A 19,958-nucleotide genomic window follows, 5' to 3' on the forward strand; every position below is an offset into this window, starting at 1 on the left:
GAAGATAAATGTATAAATATGTCTATATTTGTACAAAAGCATAAATGTAAATATGTGTTTTTCAAGATGCATAGACGTATGTTTACATGAACGTGGTAAAAGTAAAAACAAAAAGAAACACATACAGTATTATCTGAGATGGGATAGACTGTGTTTGAGCAAAGGGGGTAGATAAACAGGAGGACAAAGGCAAAACAAGTCAGATCTTACATTTTTTTAATTTAAAAGATTAATTCAGTTGAAGCTCCAATGTAGGTAAAATTAAATACATGAAAAGAACAATTTTTTAGCCTTCAGAGTCCACAGAAAACCCTGATATTTCAGATATTTAGAAGTTTATTGTGGCTAGTCTTCATCATATCAGGGAATGTGCACCAGGTTGACTCACACGGCAAACCAAAATATCTCTTCTACTGGAATTAAAGAAATTATTCACTATATTCTCAAGAATTTCAAAGAAATTAGATTTTATTGGTTAAAAGAGAAAAAAGATTCACACATTTTCTAATTAGCATTGAAAACATGGTGGACAATGTATCTATCAGCAGCAAGTTGAATGCAGTATTAAGCTATTACTACTATCATATAAATTGAAGATAATTTCATATGTGATGACCTATATCTTTACTTTTTGATAAAATCATGAAGGCAATTTGTCTTCAAGATGTCAAGCCAGAGTTTTCCTTTGTGATTTTTCTGCCTAGAAAAAGTATTTCATATACTTATAAAATTTTTCCTTCAGATGTTGTAAGTGAGTAATTCTTTCTGATTAAATGAACTTTTTTAAAAAAGTCTTTGTGGAGCTCTACAAGAGTGCTTGAAAAAGTTTGTGAGAAATATAATTTTGAAGTAAGAATATTTGGGTCCAAAAAATCTTTAATGAGCCTGATTATGTAGCAGGACCCTGCCACCCATATGGGAGACCGGGATTAAATTCCTGGCTCCTGGCTCTGGATGGGCCCAATGCTGGCATTTCAGGAGTGAACCAGAAAACGGAAGATCTCTGTCATTGCTATCACTCTCTTTTACCCCTTCTCTCTCTCTCTCTCATCCTCCCTCTCCCACTCTGCCCCACCCCACTCTTTCAAATAAATAAATAAAGCTTTGAGAAAAGAAAATATTCCTTTACAGTCATGTTGTAAGATTTGGATACATTTATACTTTTCCTGTCCACAACTGAACCATCAGAGGATCTAGCCCATAGTGCTCCATCCACACAAGAGAATATGGTCCAAGGTAGGCCAAGCAGTCTCCTCTCAAAATATTTTTTTTGTATTGGAAAATCTCATTTGTCTTTGGCTGTATAGCTAGTAAACACTGGCCTGCAATTGTTAGTGGCTATTTTTCCCTCCCATGGATGCTTTCCCCTTCCAGACATTTGTAGGATGAAATAAAGTAAATTAAACTAGAAACAACAGTTCAAAGAGAGGAGCCTTGTCATCTTCTGCATTGCAGTTTTCAATTCCTTCATGTTGGCCTGATATTATTTAAGTTGACTGGAGCTGGGTCCCAAAGTTGCAATAAAATCCTATCCTCAACTTCCCTAGATATTACTTGGGAAGAAAAAAAAAAACATTAAGTTTGAAAGTTAAATAGAAATCTAAACCTGAAAGTAAGACTTGAAAGCAAGAGAGTGTGCAATTAATTTCTAAATAAACAATCCAGATCATGAGTTTCATGAATTCAGAACAGAAGATTTGGGAGATTTGGAAAGGTATCTTAGCAGAAAAGGACAAAACTAGAGTTAGAGCTTGGAAAGTAAGTTTAATTTTTTTTTTCCTGAAGGTCATCCATGCCTCCTTGTTTAAATGTATTTCATTTGGAGAGAGATCTAAGAAAGATCCTTCGGAGGCAGACAAAACAACTTGAATAGAAAAAGGTGGGGCCAGTGCTGTGATGTAATGGGTAGAGCTGCCTCCTACGAAGCCAGCATCCAATATGGGCACTGGTTCATGTCCTCGCTTCTCCACTCCCCATCCAGTTTCCTGGTAATGGCCTGGAAAAGCAGCAGAAGATGGCTTAAGTATTTGGGACCCTGCTACCCATAGAGAGATTTGGATGAAGATCCTCGTTCCTGGCTTCAGTCTGACCCAGCTTGGCAGTTGTGGCCATCTGATAAGTGAACCAATGGATGAAAGATCTCTCTCTCTCTCTCTCTCTCACTTTCTCTCTCTCTCTCTGTCTCTGTCTCTTCCTCTATCTCTGTCTCTCCCCCTCCCTGCCCTGTAGCTATTTTAAAATAGATAAATCTTCAAAATATAGATGAATCTAAAAAAAAGGAGGAGATGAAATTCTCATCTGTGATTACACCAAGAAAATTTTGTTCAGATGCCAGCATCAGTGGGCTTACAGAGGATTTTTATTATAAAAATAATGTCTCATTTACCTTTTTTGCTTTTACTAGGGAATGTAATAACAATGGTAATTTATGGCTTCCCACAAAATCAGTGAGACTTTTACACTGATGGGAGATTAACAAGATAGTATCAGAACCAAGTGAAGACTGTATTCTCGTCAGCACTACAGAAGCCTCCCAGGCTTTCCAGTAACCCTTAATAACCTATGGAACTTTCAGTTACTCAAGTGTGGCTTTGATGTCTCATTTTATTTTGAACACTGATCTTGACTCATGAACTTGTTTCATAACATGGAAAGAATTAACAAAATGCTTCTCTAAGCTGCCTAATTTTCCATAATTTTTTTTCTGAATGTCTTTCAAAATGCATATCCCAAGGAAATAACTTTTTGTAAATAGTGAAATCCTATGGGTGATATTATAATGTTGGTCACTGCAATAATAAAAAGTAGTCTTCAAGAACATTTCATAGATTAAACTGAAACATGTTAGGAAAGAGGAATAAGTCAAAAGATATATTGTACAATTTGTAGTTAATACTCTTAAAACATTCTAGAAGAGTGAATGTAACCTGTTCTTATAACTATGTGAGGGACTACATGTATTAGCTAGCTATACTGAGTAAATGCACAAAGTACGTATGCTTCAAAACACCATGCCATGCATTGAATATGAATACAATTCTATCTGTCAATTAAAAATAAGACGGGCCGGTGCCGTGGTTCAATAGGCTAATCCTCCTCCTGCAGCGCTGGCACACCAGGTTCTAGTTCTGCTCGTGGCGCCGGATTCTGTCCTGGTTGCCCCTCTTCCAGGCCAGCTCTCTGCTATGGCCCGGGAGTGCAGTGGAGGATGGCCCAAGAGCTTGGGCTCTGCACCGCATGGGAGACCAGGATAAGTACCTGACTCCTGCCATCGGATCAGCGCAGTGGCCATTGGAGGGTGAACCAACTGCAAAGGAAGACCTTTCTCTCTGTCGCTCTCTCTCACTGTCCACTCTGCCTGTCAAAAAAAAAAAAAAAAAAAAAGACAAACCTTTTTGGTAAGAGATGAATATCTAAGAAAAGACTTAAGGTGGAAAAGGAGAGCTTTTATAAAGTGTGAGTAATAAATGTAATATCAATTTTCTTACATTAATCAGAATACATTTCAGATATAATATTAGATTTTAAGTCATAATATTGTTTATGAGACCACCCTATTTTGGAAGATAGAATGACTCATTTTTTAAAATTGATATATTTCTATCTTTGGGTCACCTGGCTGAACCTGCTACTCCTTTGGATCTGTCTAGTGGGAGCTGGAGCTGAGGGGAGTGTCATTGCTGTGGGAGCTGTCACTCAAGGCAAGGCAGAGGAGAAACTTCCCAGGATTTCCCTTTCTTCCTCCATCCTGTCTCATCTCACTGTTTTCAGTACTCTCCCCGTAGGCAGAGATCCAGTCTGCAGAAATTCCTCCCTGCAGTACAGAGCAGACCAGTGCATGGCAAATAAAGATGGGGAGCAAAACTGGCCCAGGACTGGCACGTCTTCCCTGTGAGTAAGACCGGCAAATACCACAGTTTTCTTCATCTCTTTACCCCATCATTCCCAAGATTTTCTTCAGATGATTTCCAATTAAGATTCTATACAAGTTTCTTTTCTTTACATATTTTCCGGGGGGAAAGGGAAATTTTGTGTTTTGATGGGAATTTTATACCTCGTTTCATTAGTTTTATTATTCCTCACAACTTTTCATACCCTTCCCTGTGATTCTCAAGCATTTTTACCACAGTTCTTATTTTTGCGCTTTGCACTCCTCACACATCATCCCTTAAGAAGGCAGTATGTTCTTCAGAAGTTGTTCTATTCTTTCTGAGCATTTTGTATTTTATGTCAGGGAGAGAATTCCAGTGACAAATAGTGTGTTTTCTTTTTAATGACACTTTTCTTTTTTTGCTGGGAAATGTGTGGCTTTTATTTTAAATTTGGCTTGAAAATTATAAAAAAACAAGTGAAATCTTTAACCTCATATGTGAAAAAATTTTATTGATCTCAGACTTTAATCCTATCTTCAGTGTAGGGGTTATTTTTCTTTGATCATTACTTTTCTTTTACTTCATTCCTTTTATACCTAGATTAAGTATATTTTTTATATTCACAGATTTCTAATCCTAGATTAAGGAGTGATTACTTTAATCTGTATTTATATTTCTAACAGAAATTCCCTTAAATTTCTGGCATGTATATGGTCCATTTTGCTTGTTCCAAGGCTTTTTTTATTTATTTGTAAGGCAGAGGGACAGAGGGGGTGAGAGAGAGAGAGAGAGAGAGAGAGAGAGAGATCTTCCATCCACTGGTTCATTCTCCAAATGGCTGCTACAACCAGGACTGGGGCAGGTTGAAGCTAGCAACCTGGAATTCCAGCAGGGTCTCTCACATGGGTAGCAGAGTCCCAATTACTTGAGCCATCATTGAGTGCCTTTCCATAAATAACAGCAGGGAGTTGGAGCCAAAGTGCAGCAGCTGGGATCCCAACTGGTGCTCAGATATGGGATAACAGTGATACACACGGCAGCTTACCCTGCTGTGCCACAATGTCAGTCACCATTTCCAGGATTTATAAAGAATTACTCTGGATATTTTTGCATTTGTCATTTGAGTGACAGTGGAAGAGAAAAGGGTTAAACATTTGTACTCAAATCACCATTCCAAGTAAGAAGAATTTCAATAAAATTTAAATATTAAAAATATGTCATTCTTCCTAAATATTAAACAACCATGTCCATATATGTGGAAAAAAGAAGAAACCATTCTCTTCCTAAGGCGTTTCCAAGTGGTAGAAGATGAGGGAAAGATTTATGTTCAAAAATAGTGAGATGAGTGTGTGGCACAGAGGCTAAAATACCGTTGGGTGGGACAAGCGTAACCCGTTTCAGAGTGTTTCATTTGAGTCCCAGTTTCTCTAATCCTGATCGAGCTTCCTGCTGATGTGCATTGTGAGAGGCAGCAGCTGATAGTTTAAGTTCTTGGGCTCATGCCACCCACAAAGGAGACACAGATGGAGCTCCAGGCTCTTGGCTTTGTCTTGACCTAGCCACAGCTGTTGCACACAATGGAATACTGTACAACAGTGAAATGAAAAGATTACAAATAAACAAGATAGATGTAAATTTCAGAGATACGGTCCCCCAAAGGCAAAGAAAAAAAAGCAAGTGAAAACACAATTACACATATTACAAAAAATGAAGAATTTCTTATTGAAAGAAGTACATATGTGGCATGGGTGACAAAAATTATATTGAAGAAATAGGCAATGGTAAGCTGAAAGCTCAGGGAATTTGTTCTTTATGAGAGAAGCTGAAGAATGTGTGGGATCAGGGAGTAGTCTCCAAATGATGATAAAACTTCATTTTCTACATTGGGTAAGATGTGAGTATTCAATGTAGAATTTTGCTTTACACTCTATATTCATTTCTTCAGATTTATTTATTTATTCGAAAGGCAGAGTTACAGAGAGGCAGAAGCAGAGAGAGAAGTCTTCCATTTGCTGGTTTACTCCCCAGATACCTGCAATGGCCATAGCTGAGCTAATTTGAAGCCAGCAGTCTGGGGCTTCTTCTGGGTCTCCCATATGGGCCCAGTGGCCCAAGGACTTGGGCTATCTTCCAGTGCTTTTTCAGGCCATCATAGAGAGCTAGATCAGAATTGGAGCAGACGGGACTTGAACTAGCACCCATATAGGACTGCAGATGGTGGCTTTATCTGCTATGCCACAGCATTGGCCCTTCTGTATTTATTTTTATAAGTTTTTTTTTTAATAACAACAAGCACAATACTACTAACAGAAATTAAGAAATGAAAAATGACAGATAATTCAGTGGATAACTTTTCCTGAGGAATCCATATGATCAAAAACTATATGAAGAAACTTGAAGAATAAAGCATAATGTACATTCATTTTCTCCTTTCTAGTCCATTTTTCCTTTTGTTCCACGCACAGGTTCACTTAAAAAAACTAAATATTACTCTAGATGCAGTGCCAAACTGATAGGAAAATGTCCAAGAAACTAAGAAAAATGAGGCTAGAAATGCAGAGAATGATACTAAAATTTCTACAAGTGCAAGTACTCTGATTCAATTAAAGTGGCACGCTCCAGGGCCCGCGCTGTGGTGTGGCAGGTAAAGCCACTGCCTGCAGTGCTGGTGTACCATATAGACGGCAGTTTGAGTCTCAGCTGCTCTGCTTCTGGTCCAGCTCTCTGCTATGGCCTGGGAAAGCAGTACAAGATGGCCCAGGTGCTTGGGCCCCGTACCTTCATGGGAAGAAGCTCCTGCCTGGCTTCAGCTCTGGCTGTTGTGACCATCTTGGGAGTGAACCAGTGGATTTAAGATCTCTCTGTCTCTTTTTTTCTCTCTCTCTCCTCTACCTGTCTGTAACTCTGCCTTTCAAATAAATAAATCTTAAAAAAAAAAAAAGAGGCAAACTCTAATGTGTGACTGGAAATGACCTCAGCGTGTTCCCTGAGTTTCAGTGAGGCAGGGAGGAACTGCAAGTGGTAGAGGAGGCAACACTAGAGAAATGGCTTCTCTGCCACAGACCCTGAACTGCTGCTTATTCCGGAAGTAGGGGTTGGGGCGCCGGATTCTGTCCCGGTTGCCCCTCTTCCAGGCCAGCTCTCTGCTGTGGCCAGGGAGTGCAGTGGAGGATGGCCCAGGTGCTTGGGCCCTGCACCCCATAGGAGACCAGGAAAAGCACCTGGCTCCTGGCTCCTGCCATCGGATCAGCGCGGTGCGCCGGCCGCAACGCACCAGCCGCGGCGGCCATTGGAGGGTGAACCAACGGCAAAGGAAGACCTTTCTCTCTGTCTCTCTCTCTCACTGTCCACTCTGCCTGTCAAAAAAAAAAAAAAAAAAAAAAGATGCTTACTGGCCATCTATACTGTGCTCATCAACTTGTTTCAGTTCAAGACGGCTAATTAGTACAAGAATACTTGATGTACATACATGGAGGAAATTTCTTTCCTTTGATAATTATATTTCATCACTTAAAGATGGCAAGTTTCGAGGCAGGCCTTTAATCCTAGTGCTTAAGACACCAGCAAAGGTGCTCACATCCCACACAGGATGCCTGGGTTTGTTACCTAGCTCCAACTCTTGACTCAAGTTTCCTGCTAATGCAGATCCTGTGAGGTATAGAGGTGATCCTTCAGTTAATTGGGTTCCTGCCACGCCCCCCGCCCCGGGGCGGGGGGGGGGGGGGCATGTGTTGTGTTCCCAGCTCTGCAGCATTTAGGGAATGCGTCCGTGGAGGAACCGTTCACCACACTCCTCTTTCTGTGTGTGTGTATATGTGTGTGTGTGTGTGTGTGTGTCTGTCTGCCTCCGACTCACAAATAAAATTTTGAAAAATATGGCAAGTTTCAACTATAAATGGAAGAGTTTAACCATTTCTGCCCCATTTGGAACTATGCTACTCTTTAGTTATTTATTTTTATAACTAAACAAATGAACACAGGTGGGTGTGCATGAAATGGAGACAAATAAATTCCATGTGTAATATTTCAAAGAGTACTTTTAAGATGTGAGTTATTGTGCTAACCGCATAATGTGCCATTTTGCCACAGAATAAGATAGTTATCTTCCCCACAGGAAGCCAAGTAGGGACAATAGAAACTTTACATTGCTTTGAATTATGTGTTGAAAGATGTGTGTTTTTTTAATAGTAGGTAGCTATAACCAAAATGAATAAAATGTTAAAAATAAGCATACAAATAATGATGTTTCGATTTCAGCCCTGCTGGAATACAGCAGTTGTTCCTGATATAATTGCTGTTGGCTTTTGCTGTTGGAAACACAACTGTGAGTGTTTTCTTTTAAACAATTTAAATGTTTAATGAATTTGTTTGAACAAGTGAAATGCACAGGGAGTTTAAGGATCTGGAGTATTTGGGATGCCTTACTGAGGTCAGTGAACTTCTGAGAAAATTCTACAAAGGGCATTGAACCTGTATCCTGTAGAAGTTTGTTATCATATGATCAGGCTTTTTCTCAATGTCCTAATATAAAACAGTTCCTCAAGACAAGTGAAAATATCACTTGCATATCACTATATTACCCAATTAAATATTCCAAATAATTTTGATGAAATTATAACTGATACTCTCATTTGTTGCTGCTAATTATATAAACTTTAACAAATCACTTGGCAGCAGAAAATAAGGGCCTTAGGAAGAGTAATCTCAATTTATTTATTATAGTTCTCCAAGTCTATCCTGAGAAATGAACTATGAATATTTTTTAAAAAATGCTTTAAGGGACAGGTGTTTGCCACAGTTGTTAAGCTGCCACTAGAGAGGCCAAGATCCTGTATCGAAGTTCCTGTATTTAGTCCTGGCTCCACCTTCCATTCCAACTTCCTGCTCATATGCAATGCAGGAGCTAGCAGGCGGCTCAGGACTTGTGTCCCTGCCACCTATGTGGGAGACCTGACCGAGTTTTGGCCCAGGTATGGTTGTTGAGGGCAATTTGCAGAGTGAACCAGAGAGTACAAAAACTAGATCTTTCTCTCTCACACTGTCTCTCCCTTCTTCTCCCTCACTCTCTCCCCTCCTACTTCTTGTCTTTCAGATAAAAAAATGAAAATTCTGAAAAGAAAATTAAAAAAAATAATTTACAAATTGAGAATGGCTGAAGCAAACTATTGCATAATGTTTGTAATGAAATATGAAGCCATGTAAAAGAAGTTTATGAAATTCATATACTAACATGGAAAAATTTCAATAATAAAAATTGTACAAAAATATGTTGTAATGTAATCATGATTATCCAGTTAATTATCCCCCTCAGCTCCCCAAAAATGGTGATATATATAAAGGAAAATCATTAAAAATTGACATAATATTTATCTATAGATGATTAAAATATGAGAGGACTTCAAAAAGTTTGTTTGTGGAAAAATAGAATTAGGAGGCTATTTTTGGCACAAAAAATTGAAACCTGTGCATAGTTTTCTCATAATATACATTTTCCATCAACTGCTTGAATACCTCTTAGTGTATATGATGGATTGTTCTATTTTTCTGAATTTTAAAATTGTGTATGATTGGAATATGTTACTTTTATAACAAATTAAATTTATTGAACTGTATTTTTTCAAAATATTTATTTATTATTTGAAAGGCAGAGTTACAGAGAGAGACAGGCAGAGATAAGAGAGAGGTCTTCCATCCACTGGTTCACTTCCCAGATTGCGAAAATGACAAGAGCTGAGCTGATTGGAAGCCAGGAGCCAGGAGCTTCTTGCAGGTCTCCCACATGGTTGTAGGGGCCTAAGCACTTGGGCCATCTTTCACTGCTTCCCCAGGCGCATTAGCAATGAACTGGATTCAAAGCAGAGCAGCTGGGACTGGAACCAACACTGATACGGAGTGTGGGATGCTGGTGCCTCATGTAATTAGCTTTACCTGCTACATCACAGTGCCAGGCCCTATTCAACCCTATTTAATAATAATAATAATAATAATAATAATATCCAAATAAGCACTAGATAGCAACAGGCTAGAAATATTCTTTTTTTATTTTTTTTAACTTTTATTTAATGAATATAAATTTCCAAAGTACGGCTTAAGGATTACAATGGCTTCCCCCCCATAACGTCCCTCCCACCAGCAACCCTCCCCTTCCCATTCCCTCTCCCCTTCCATTCACATGAGGATTCATTTTTGATTCTCTCTATATACAGAAGATCAGTTTAGCATACATTAAGTAAAGATTTCAACAGTTTGCTCCCACACAGAAACATAAAGTGAAAAATAATAATAGATTTTTTAAATGATGATGAAATCAGATCAGACCTATTGTCATGTTTAATCCCAGTGAGAGTCAAGTTGGGAGTTGAGAATTTCTTCTTCTTCTTTTTTTTTTTTTTTTTTTTTTTTTTTTTACAGAAGATCAGTTTAGTATATATTAAGTAAAGATTTCAACAGTTTGCACCCCCATAGAAACACAAAGTGAAATATACTGTTTGAGTACTCATTATAGCATTATGTCTCAATGTACAGCACATTAAGGACAGAGATCCTACATGAGGAGTAAGTGCACAGTGACTCCTGTTGTTGACTTTACAAATTGACACTCCTGTTTATGGCATCAGTATTCTCCCTATGCACCAGTCATGAGTATCCAAGGCTATGGAAGCCCCTTGAGTTCTCCGACTCTTATCTTGTTTAGACAAGGTCATAGTCAAAGTGGAGGTTCTCTCCTCCCTTCAGAGAAAGGTACCTCCTTCTTTGAAGACCTGTTCTTTCCACTGGGATATCACTCACAGAGATCTTTCATTTAGGTTTTTTTTTTTTTTTTTTTTTTTTTGCCAGAGTGTCTTGGCTTTCCCTGCCTGAAATACTCTCATGGGCTTTTCAGCCCGATTGGAATGCCTTTAGGGCTGATTCTGAGGCCAGAGTGCTGTTTAGGACATCCGCCATTCTATGAGTCTGCTGAGTATCTCGCTTCCCATGTTGGATCACTCTCCCCTTTATTTATTCTATCGGTTAGTATTAGCAGGTACTAGACTTGTTTATGTGCTCCCTTTGACTCTTAGTCCTTTCATTATGGTCAATTGTGAACTGAAATTGATCACTTGGACTGGTGAGATGGCATTGGTACATGCCACCTTGATGGGATTAAATTGGAGTCCCCTGGTATGTTTCTAAGTCTACCATTTGGGGCAAGTCAGCTTGAGCATGTCCCAAATTGTACATCTCTTCCCTCTCTTATTCCCACTCTTATGTTTAACAGGGATCACATTTCAGTTAAATTTCAACACTTAAGAATAACTGTGTATTAATTACAGAATTAAACCAGTCATATTAAGTAGAACAGACAAAAAAAACTATTAAGAGGGATAATGTATTAAGTTGTTCATTAACAGTCAGGGCTATGCTGATCAAGTCACCATTTCTCATAGTGTCCATTTCACTTCAGGAGGTTTCCTTTTTGGTGTTCAGTCAGTTGTCACCGATCAGGGAGAACATATGGTATTTGTCCCTTTGGGACTGGCTTATTTCACTCAGCATGATGTGTTCCAGATTCCTCCATTTTGTTGCAAATGACTGGATTTCGTTGTTTCTTACTGCGGTATAGTATTCTAAAGAGTACATATCCCATAATTTCTTTATCCAGTCTACCATTGATGAGCATTTAGGTTGGTTCCAGGTCTTGGCTATTGTGAATTGTGCTGCAATAAACATTAGGGTGCAGACCGCTTTTTTGTTTGCCAATTTAAATTCCTTTGGGTAAATTCCAAGGAGTGGGATGGCTGGGTCGAACGGTAGGGTTATCTTCAGGTTTCTGAGGAATCTCCAGACTGACTTCCATAGTGGCTTGACCAGTTTGCATTCCCACCAACAGTGGGTTAGTGTCCCTTTTTCCCCACATCCTCGCCAGCATCTGTTGTTGGTAGATTTCTGCATGTGAGCCATTCTAACCGGGGTGAGGTGAAACCTCATTGTGGTTTTGATTTGCATTTCCCTGATTGCTAGTGATCTTGAACATTTTTTTCATGTGCCTGTTGGCCATTTGGATTTTCTCTTTGGAAAAATGTCTACTGAGGTCCTTGGCCCATCTCTTAAGTGGGTTGTTTGTTTTGTTTCTTGATCTCTTTGTAGATTCTGGTTATTAACCCTTTATCTGTTGCATAGTTTGCAAATATTTTTTCCCATTCTGTCGGTTGTCTCTTCACTCTCCTGACTGTTTCTTTTGCAGTACAGAAACTTCTCAATTTGATGCAATCCCAATAGTTGATTTTGGCTTTGACTGCCTGTGCCTCCCGGGTCTTTTCCAGAAACTCTTTGCCTGTGCCAATATCTTGAAGGGTTTCTCCAATGTACTCTAATAACTTGATGGTGTCAGGTCGTAGATTTAGGTCTTTAATCCATGTTGAGTGGATTTTTGTGTAAGGTGTAAGGTAGGGGTCTTGCTTCATGCTTCTGCACGTGGAAATCCAGTTTTCCCAGCACCATTTATTGAATAGACTGTCCTTGCTCCAGGAATTGGTTTTAGATCCTTGATCAAATATAAGTTGGCTGTAGATGTTTGGGTTGATTTCTGGTGTTTCAATTCTGTTCCATTGGTCTATCCATCTGTTTCTGTACCAGTACCATGCTGTTTTGATTACAACTGCCCTGTAGTGTGTCCTGAAGTCTGGTATTGTGATGCCTCCGGCTTTGTTTTTGTTGTACAAGATTGCTTTAGCTATTCGAGGTCTCTTGTGCCTCCATATAAATTTCAGCACCATTTATTCCAGATCTGAGAAGAAGGTCTTTGGTATCTTGATTGGTATTGCATTGAATCTATAAATTGCTTTTGGGAGAATGGACATTTTGATGATATTGATTCTTCCAATCCATGAGCATGGAAGATTTTTCCATTTCTTGGTATCCTCTTCTATTTCTTTCTTTAAGATTTTGTAATTTTCATCGTAGAGATCTTTAACGTCCTTGGTTAAGTTTATTCCAAGGTATTTGATTGTTTTTGTAGCTATTGTGAATGGGATTGATCTTAGAAATTCTTCCTCAGCCATGGCATTGTCTGTGTATACAAAGGCTGTTGATTTTTGTGCATTGATTTTATACCCTGCTACTTTGCCAAAATCTTCTATGAGTTCCAATAGTCTCTTAGTAGAGTTCTTTGGGTCCCCTAAATAAAGAATCATATCATCTGCAAAGAGGGATAGTTTGAGTTCTTCCTTCCCAATTTGTATCCCTTTAATTTCTTTTTCTTGCCTAATCGCTCTGGCTAGAACTTCCAGAACTATATTGAATAGCAGTGGTGAGAGTGGGCATCCCTGTCTGGTACCAGATCTCAGTGGAAATGCTTCCAGCTTTTCCTCATTCAATAGGATGTTGGCTGTGGGTTTTTCATAGATTGCTTTGATTGTATTGAGGAATGTTCCTTCCAAACCTAATTTGCTTAGAGTTTTCATGATGAACGGGTGTTGTATTTTATCAAATGCTTTCTCGGCGTCTATTGAGATAATCATATGGTTTTTCTTCTGCAGTCTGTTAATGTGGTGTATCACATTGATTGTTTTGCACACATTAAACCATCCCTGCATACCAGGGATGAATCCCACTTGGTTTGGGTTCATGATCTTTTTGATGTGTTTTTGCATTCTATTGGCGAGAGTTTTATTGAGGATTTTTGCATCTATGTTCATCAGGGATATTGGTCTGTAATTCTCTTTCAATGCTGCATCTTTTTCCAGCTTAGGAATTAAGGTGATGCTGGTTTCATAGAAAGAATTTGGGAGGACTCCCTCTTTTTTATTGTTCTGAATAGTTTGAGAAGAATTGGAGTCAGTTCTTCTTTAAATGTCTGGTAGAATTCAGCAGGGAATCCATCTGGTCCTGGGCTTTTCTTTGTTGGGAGGGCCTTTATTACTGTTTCAATTTCTGTCTCAGTTATGGGTCTGTTTATGTTTTCTATGTCTCCCTGGTTCAATTTAGGTAGGTTGCATGTGTCCAGGAATCTATAAATTTCTGATGGGTTTCCCTGTTTGCTGGCATACAAGTCCTTGTAGTAATTTCTGATGATTCTTTTTATTTCTGTGGTGTCTGTTGTTACATTTCCTTTTTCATCTCTGATTTTATTGATTTGGGCCTTTTCTCTTCTTTTTTTGGTTAGTTGGGCCAATGGGGTGTCAATTTTGTTTACTTTTTCAAAAAACCAGCTCCTCGTTTGGCTGATTTTTTGTAATGTTTTTTTGGATTCAATCCTGTTGATTTCTTCTCTGATTTTAATTATTTCTCTTCTCCTACTAGATTTGGGTCTGGTTTGCTGTAGGTTTTCTAGATCCTTGAGGTGAATCGAAAGCTCATTTTTTTGGTGCCTTTCCAATTTCTTGATGTAGGCACCTATTGATATAAACTTTCCTCTTAACACTGCTTTTGCTGCGTCCCATAAGTTTTGGTATGTTGTGCTGTTATCCTCATTTACTTCCAGAAAATTTTTGATTTCTCTTTTAATTTGTTCTATGACCCAGTGTTCATTCAAGAGCATATTGTTCAATCTCCATGTGTTTGTGTATGCTCTAGGGATTCCTGAGTTGCTAATTTCCAACTTCATTCCTTTATGGTCTGAGAAGCTGCATGGTATGATTCTAATTCTTTTGAATTTGCTGAGACTTGCTTTATGGCCTAGTATGTGGTCAATCCTAGAGAAGGTTCCATGTACTGCTGAGAAGAATGTAAAATCTTTAGCTGTAGGATTGAAAGGTCTGTATATATCTGTTAGATCCATTTGGGCTATAGTGTCGTTTAAATCTACTGTATCCTTGTTGATCTCTTGTCCTCTTGATCTATTTCTGAGAGTGGAGTATTGAAGTCCCCCAGTACTATTGTATTGGGGTCTAAGTCTCCCTTAAAGTCCCTTAACAAATCTTTTAGATAAACCGGTGCCCTGTAGTTCGGTGCATATACATTGATAATTGTTATATCTTCTTGTTGTATTGATCCCTTAATCATTATATAGTGTCCCTCTTTGTCTCTCTTAACAGTTTTTGTGGTAAAGTTTATGTTGTCCGATATTAAGATGGCTACGCCCGCTCTTTTTTCATTTCTGTTGGCATGGTATATCTTTTTCCAGCCTTTCACTTTCAGTCTGTATGGATCTTTGTTGGAAAGATGTGTTTCTTGTAAGCAGCAAATAGATGGGTTTTGTTCCTTAATCCATTCAGCCAATCGGTGTCTTTTAACTGGACAGTTCAGGCCATTCACGTTCAATGTGACTAATGATAAGTGGTAACTTTGCCCTGCCATTTGCCAAAGATAAGTTCTAATATATGCTTTGAATTCCCTGTGATCTTTTGCTGTGAGGTTTCCTTCCTTTACCTTCTTTCATATTGATGACCGTGTTTCTGTGTTTCTGTGTGTAACACATCTTTAAGCATCTGTTGCAGGGCTGGACGAGTGGCAACAAATTCTTTCAATGTCTGTTTGCTATGAAAAGTCTTTATTTCACCTTCATTCACAAATGATAGTTTTGCAGGATATAATATTCTGGGCTGGCAGTTTTTCTCTCTTAGTACCTGGGCTATATCTCGCCATTCCCTCCTAGCTTGTAGGGTTTCTGATGAGAAGTCAGCTGTGAGTCTGATTGGAGATCCTCTGAGAGTAATCTGACGTTTCTCTCTTGCACATTTTAGGATCTTTTCTTTATGTTTCACTGTGGAGAGTTTAATTACAACATGTCGTGGTGAGGATCTCTTTTGGTCGTGTTTATTAGGGGTTCTCTGAGCTTCCTATACTAGGATTTCTCTGTCCTCCAAACCTGGGAAATTTTCTGCTAATATCTCACTAAAAAGGCCTTATAATCCTTTCTCCCTCTCCGTGCCTTCAGGAACTCCTAGAACCCGAATGTTGGGTTTTTTAGTAGTATCCTGCAGATTCCTGACAATATGTTTTAGATTTCTAATTTCCTCTTCTTTTCTTTGGTCTGACTGTATCCTTTCCTGTTCTCTGTCTTCTAAGTCCGATATTCTCTCTTCTGCTTCACCCATTCTGTTTGTAAGGCTCTCTATTGTGTTTTTCATTTGATCTATTGAATTCTTCACTTCATTATGATTTCTCGTCACTATCACAGTTTCCTGTTGTACTATTTGTTTTGTTTCATTTTGATTCCTCCTTAATATTTCATTTTCATGAGAGAGATTTTCTCTCTTGTCCATTAAGGATTTCTGTAGTTCAAGAATTTGTTTTTGAGAACTTCTTAATGTTCTTATCAATTTTTTGAGATCTGCTTCTTGCATTTCTTCTATGTCATCATCTTCATAATCTTGAATTGGGGTGTCTTTTTCATTTGGGGGCGTCATGGTGACTTCCTTGTTTTTATTACCTTGGTTTCTGCGTTTGTTATTTGGCATATTGGAGATATTTGGTTTCTTCACTGTGGTGCTTTTTCTTATTATACTATGACTCTAGATTAAGTGGACTGACTGTTTTTGATGGAGCCTTAGAGGCTTGAGATGGGTGTGGCCTGAGAGCTCTGTTTGGTGTGCCAAAGGTGACACTCCCAGGTTAGGTGTGGTAGATCTCTCTCTCTCTTTCTTTCTTTTTTTTGATTCAAAAGGGAAGTAATTCCACACAGCTGAACGAAGTTGGAGGTAGTTAGCAGGCAAATGATATACCCACAGGAGCCAGAGATCAGAAGCTCTTTCCCAAGGACCACACAGGGAAACTGTTCTGCCCTCAGAGTGGGCTCAAATTCTCCTTCAGTCTCCCACTGGGTTGCCAAAGTTACGGAATTGTAGCATCTCTGGAGAGTGCTCACGTGAATTCCGTGAGTTCTCTCCCCCACTGTCTCTTTTTTCACAGTCTCAGTTCAGTAGCACCACAAATTTACTAGGTCCTAATCTCCTGTTAATTCGCCCTGCCCAGAGTCAGGTTTTTCTGCTAGGCTTAGGGCCGGTGCAGACCTGAGGTCGCCCTGCTTATGACGTATGTCCAAGATGGCGCCTGCTCTTTGTCTTGCTCGCCCTTGAGAGGTGAGCGGAGAGAGAGAAACCCGTGTCCGTACCAGTCACCTTTTTTTTTTCTCTCTCTCTCTCTTCCAGTTAGCCTGGTGAATTCCCCCCCCCGGGGGGGGTCGTTCCCTCTAGTCTCCTCTCTCTGCTTGCCTTCTGGTGTCTCGGGCTATTGAGGTTCGGCTCACCTCGCGTTCCAGCGCTGGTGTGTTGAGTCTGCCGCTGGTGTCCCGAACTGTGGGCTCCCACGCTCTCCACGCAGATCCGCTGTGAATCACACGTTCTGGAAGAGTTTCTTCTGCTGTTTCCTCCCCTACTCTTCCTTGAACCTGCAGTATCTCCACTTTTATTAAACTATCTCTCCCCGGACTATCAGTGTGCTCCCTTCCTATTCCGCCATCTTGCCTCCACCCGCTAGAAATATTCTAGATATGTTGATGTGTTATTGAAAATCAAAGCCTTTCAAAAGGATGAGTACTTGTATATATTCAAAAGACAATGTGTGTTTTCTGTTTTTAGATGATGTCTGCTTTCCTTTTGGAAGCTGAACTGTTTTTTTTTTTTTTTTCCTTCTGACAGCAGTTAGTTTTCATTTGCTGGAAATGCAGATATGGTTGATGAAGGTTTTGTGTGTGGACCACCTCATCAATACATATATATGCGGAACTGAAGAGCTCCGTCATGTGAGTATTGGAGTCTCAGCTTACTAATGATCAGTGTTTGAAGCTATAGCTGTATTTTATCAAATGGATCTTTTTGTTTCTCTGTTCAAAAATGTTCTGGAATAAGTTTCAGATATTCCATTTGGATGGCATTTGAATGGCAACTCAAATTCAGAGTCAAGAAATTGCTTTTTTGGCTATTCCAAATGTTATAAAATATGATCTTGAGTAAACATTGTGAACAGCTTGTATCACTAGTTTTAGAAAGCTGTGCTTTTTCATTCTTGTTCTAATATTTCTCATGTTTGCAGTCAAGTGCCACCAGATAAATAAGCTGTCTTTAATTTTTTGAGGCTTAAATAAGGGGAAATAGATTATTGTTTATGGAAAAAGAAGAAAGTATCTTGGTAAGTACCCTGCAGTAGGAGATAGAATGAAAATATCACTTTCAAATTACTATGTATAATTCAGAATTACTTCTTAGTGTGGTGGGGGCAGCTGACTTAATCAGTTTTTAAATTAATGTGTATGACACCACATTAATAAATATTAGTAATATTTTACCAAGGTTAATATTAAATAAACTTCAAGAATTATTTGAGAATTTATCAATGCCACCAGTGATATTCTCTTCCTTCCACCCTCTGCCCCCTCATTCCTACTCTCATTTCTTCTCCCTTTTTTCTGTCTTTTTTTAGTTTTTGAGATAACATATTTTAAGTTTACAATGCAATAAAAAAACTTAATACTGCACTTAGTAAGAAGTTTAACAAGTAAAAAGCAAAAAGACCCTAGTTCAAACCAATGCTCAAGAATGTTATACTACTGTAGTTTTAATGATCTGTGATTACTTTAAAAATTATTGTATATGGGTGAAATGATTTTTATTCAATTATTGTTTATAGGCATTGTCCATATTTCCAAACTCCTAAAATTGAAGCTTAATATTAATTTAATCAAACTCATAAAAATTTTTAGGCACTTATTTATTCATTTGAAAGGCAGAGGAACGGAAAGAGAAAGGGAGATAGATAAAGAGAGAGAGGGAGAAAGAGAGATAATTTTCAATATACTGGTTCACTCCCCAAATGACTACAAAACAAAGGCTGGGCCAGGCTGAGGCCAGGAGCCGGGAACTCCATCCTTGTCTCTTAACATGGGTGGGAGAGGCCCACTGTCTTCCCAGGCTCATTAGTGGGAAGCTAGATCACAAAAGTAGCAGTCAGGACTTCCACTGGCCCAAGTTATGTGATGCTGGCATTGTAAACTGCTACTTAACCTGCTGCATGACAATGCTGACCCCTAGTTCAAAGATCTTAAATGCACAGTGTGATTATCTCTTTCAAAGTGAAGATACACACTTTACATGTAAGTACTGCTTTGGTTGCGTTCCACATATTTTGTTTTATCCTATATTCATTATTCATTTCAAAGGATTTGCCCACTGTAATTTCTTTTTTGATACAATATTATTGTATATATGGGTTGCTAAATTCCAAACATATTTAATGTTTTTTCTTTATTTCTAACTTAATTCTACTATAGCCTGAAATTGTACTTTATATGTTTTTGAACTTTTGAAATTTCTTGAGCTGTGCTTCATGGTCCACAAAGTTGTTTGTTTCAGGGAATGTTTCATGTTCCTTTGAGAAGAATTTTTATTTCTCAGTTCAGTTAAACATGCTATTTAAGAAATACTCAAATATCCCTACTGACAGTCTGCACTCTCTTTGTAGCATATTATTTTCCACTGAAATGATATAAAGATAACATAGGGCAGGTGTTGTAGTAGAGCAGGCTAAACCAGAGCTTTACACACCTGTGTCGCTCCCCGTCTTCGTGGAGGAACGACACAGGACCCTGCGCTGTTCTTTCGTCTGCTTGGCCCTCCCCGGGTTTGCTGCTGGTTCTTCCCGGGTCGGCTACCGACCCTTCCACCTCTGTGGAAGGGCGGTTCCCCCTGCCACATTCCCCACTTCCGCAGGGGAGCGGCACACCGCTGGCCGGCTCTCTCGGGGGCTGCACAGGTGTTCCTCTTAGATGTTCCCCTTAGATGTTCCTGGTGCATGCCGTCTCTCTCCTCCTTTATAGTCCTCCTCTGCCAATCCCAACTCGGCTGCCCACACGCCGAGTATGCTGCTCTCCTCCAATCAGGAGCAGGTCCTACAGTTTATTGGCTGAACTGGAGGCAGCTGTGTAGAAGCTGTTTTCTCCTCTCCCAGCGCCATATTGTGGGAGAGCAGATGCACAGAATAAGTCTTAATTCCAGTAACTTAGTCTAGTCCGAGTTGCTCCCCACAACCTGGATTCCATAATAGGCCACCCCTGGGTAGAAGATATCTCTCACAGAAAACAGCTATCATATGTAGCAGAGACAGAGAAATAAGTTGGATTATTTTGAAACTTTGTTCCAGGCTTGCCAATAGAAACAGAAGTGAGTAAAA

The sequence above is a fragment of the Oryctolagus cuniculus genome, chromosome 4 (assembly GCF_051225735.1).
Source record: "Oryctolagus cuniculus isolate XC-2025 breed Fujian yellow rabbit chromosome 4, ASM5122573v1, whole genome shotgun sequence".
Taxonomy (NCBI): Eukaryota; Metazoa; Chordata; class Mammalia; order Lagomorpha; family Leporidae; genus Oryctolagus; species Oryctolagus cuniculus.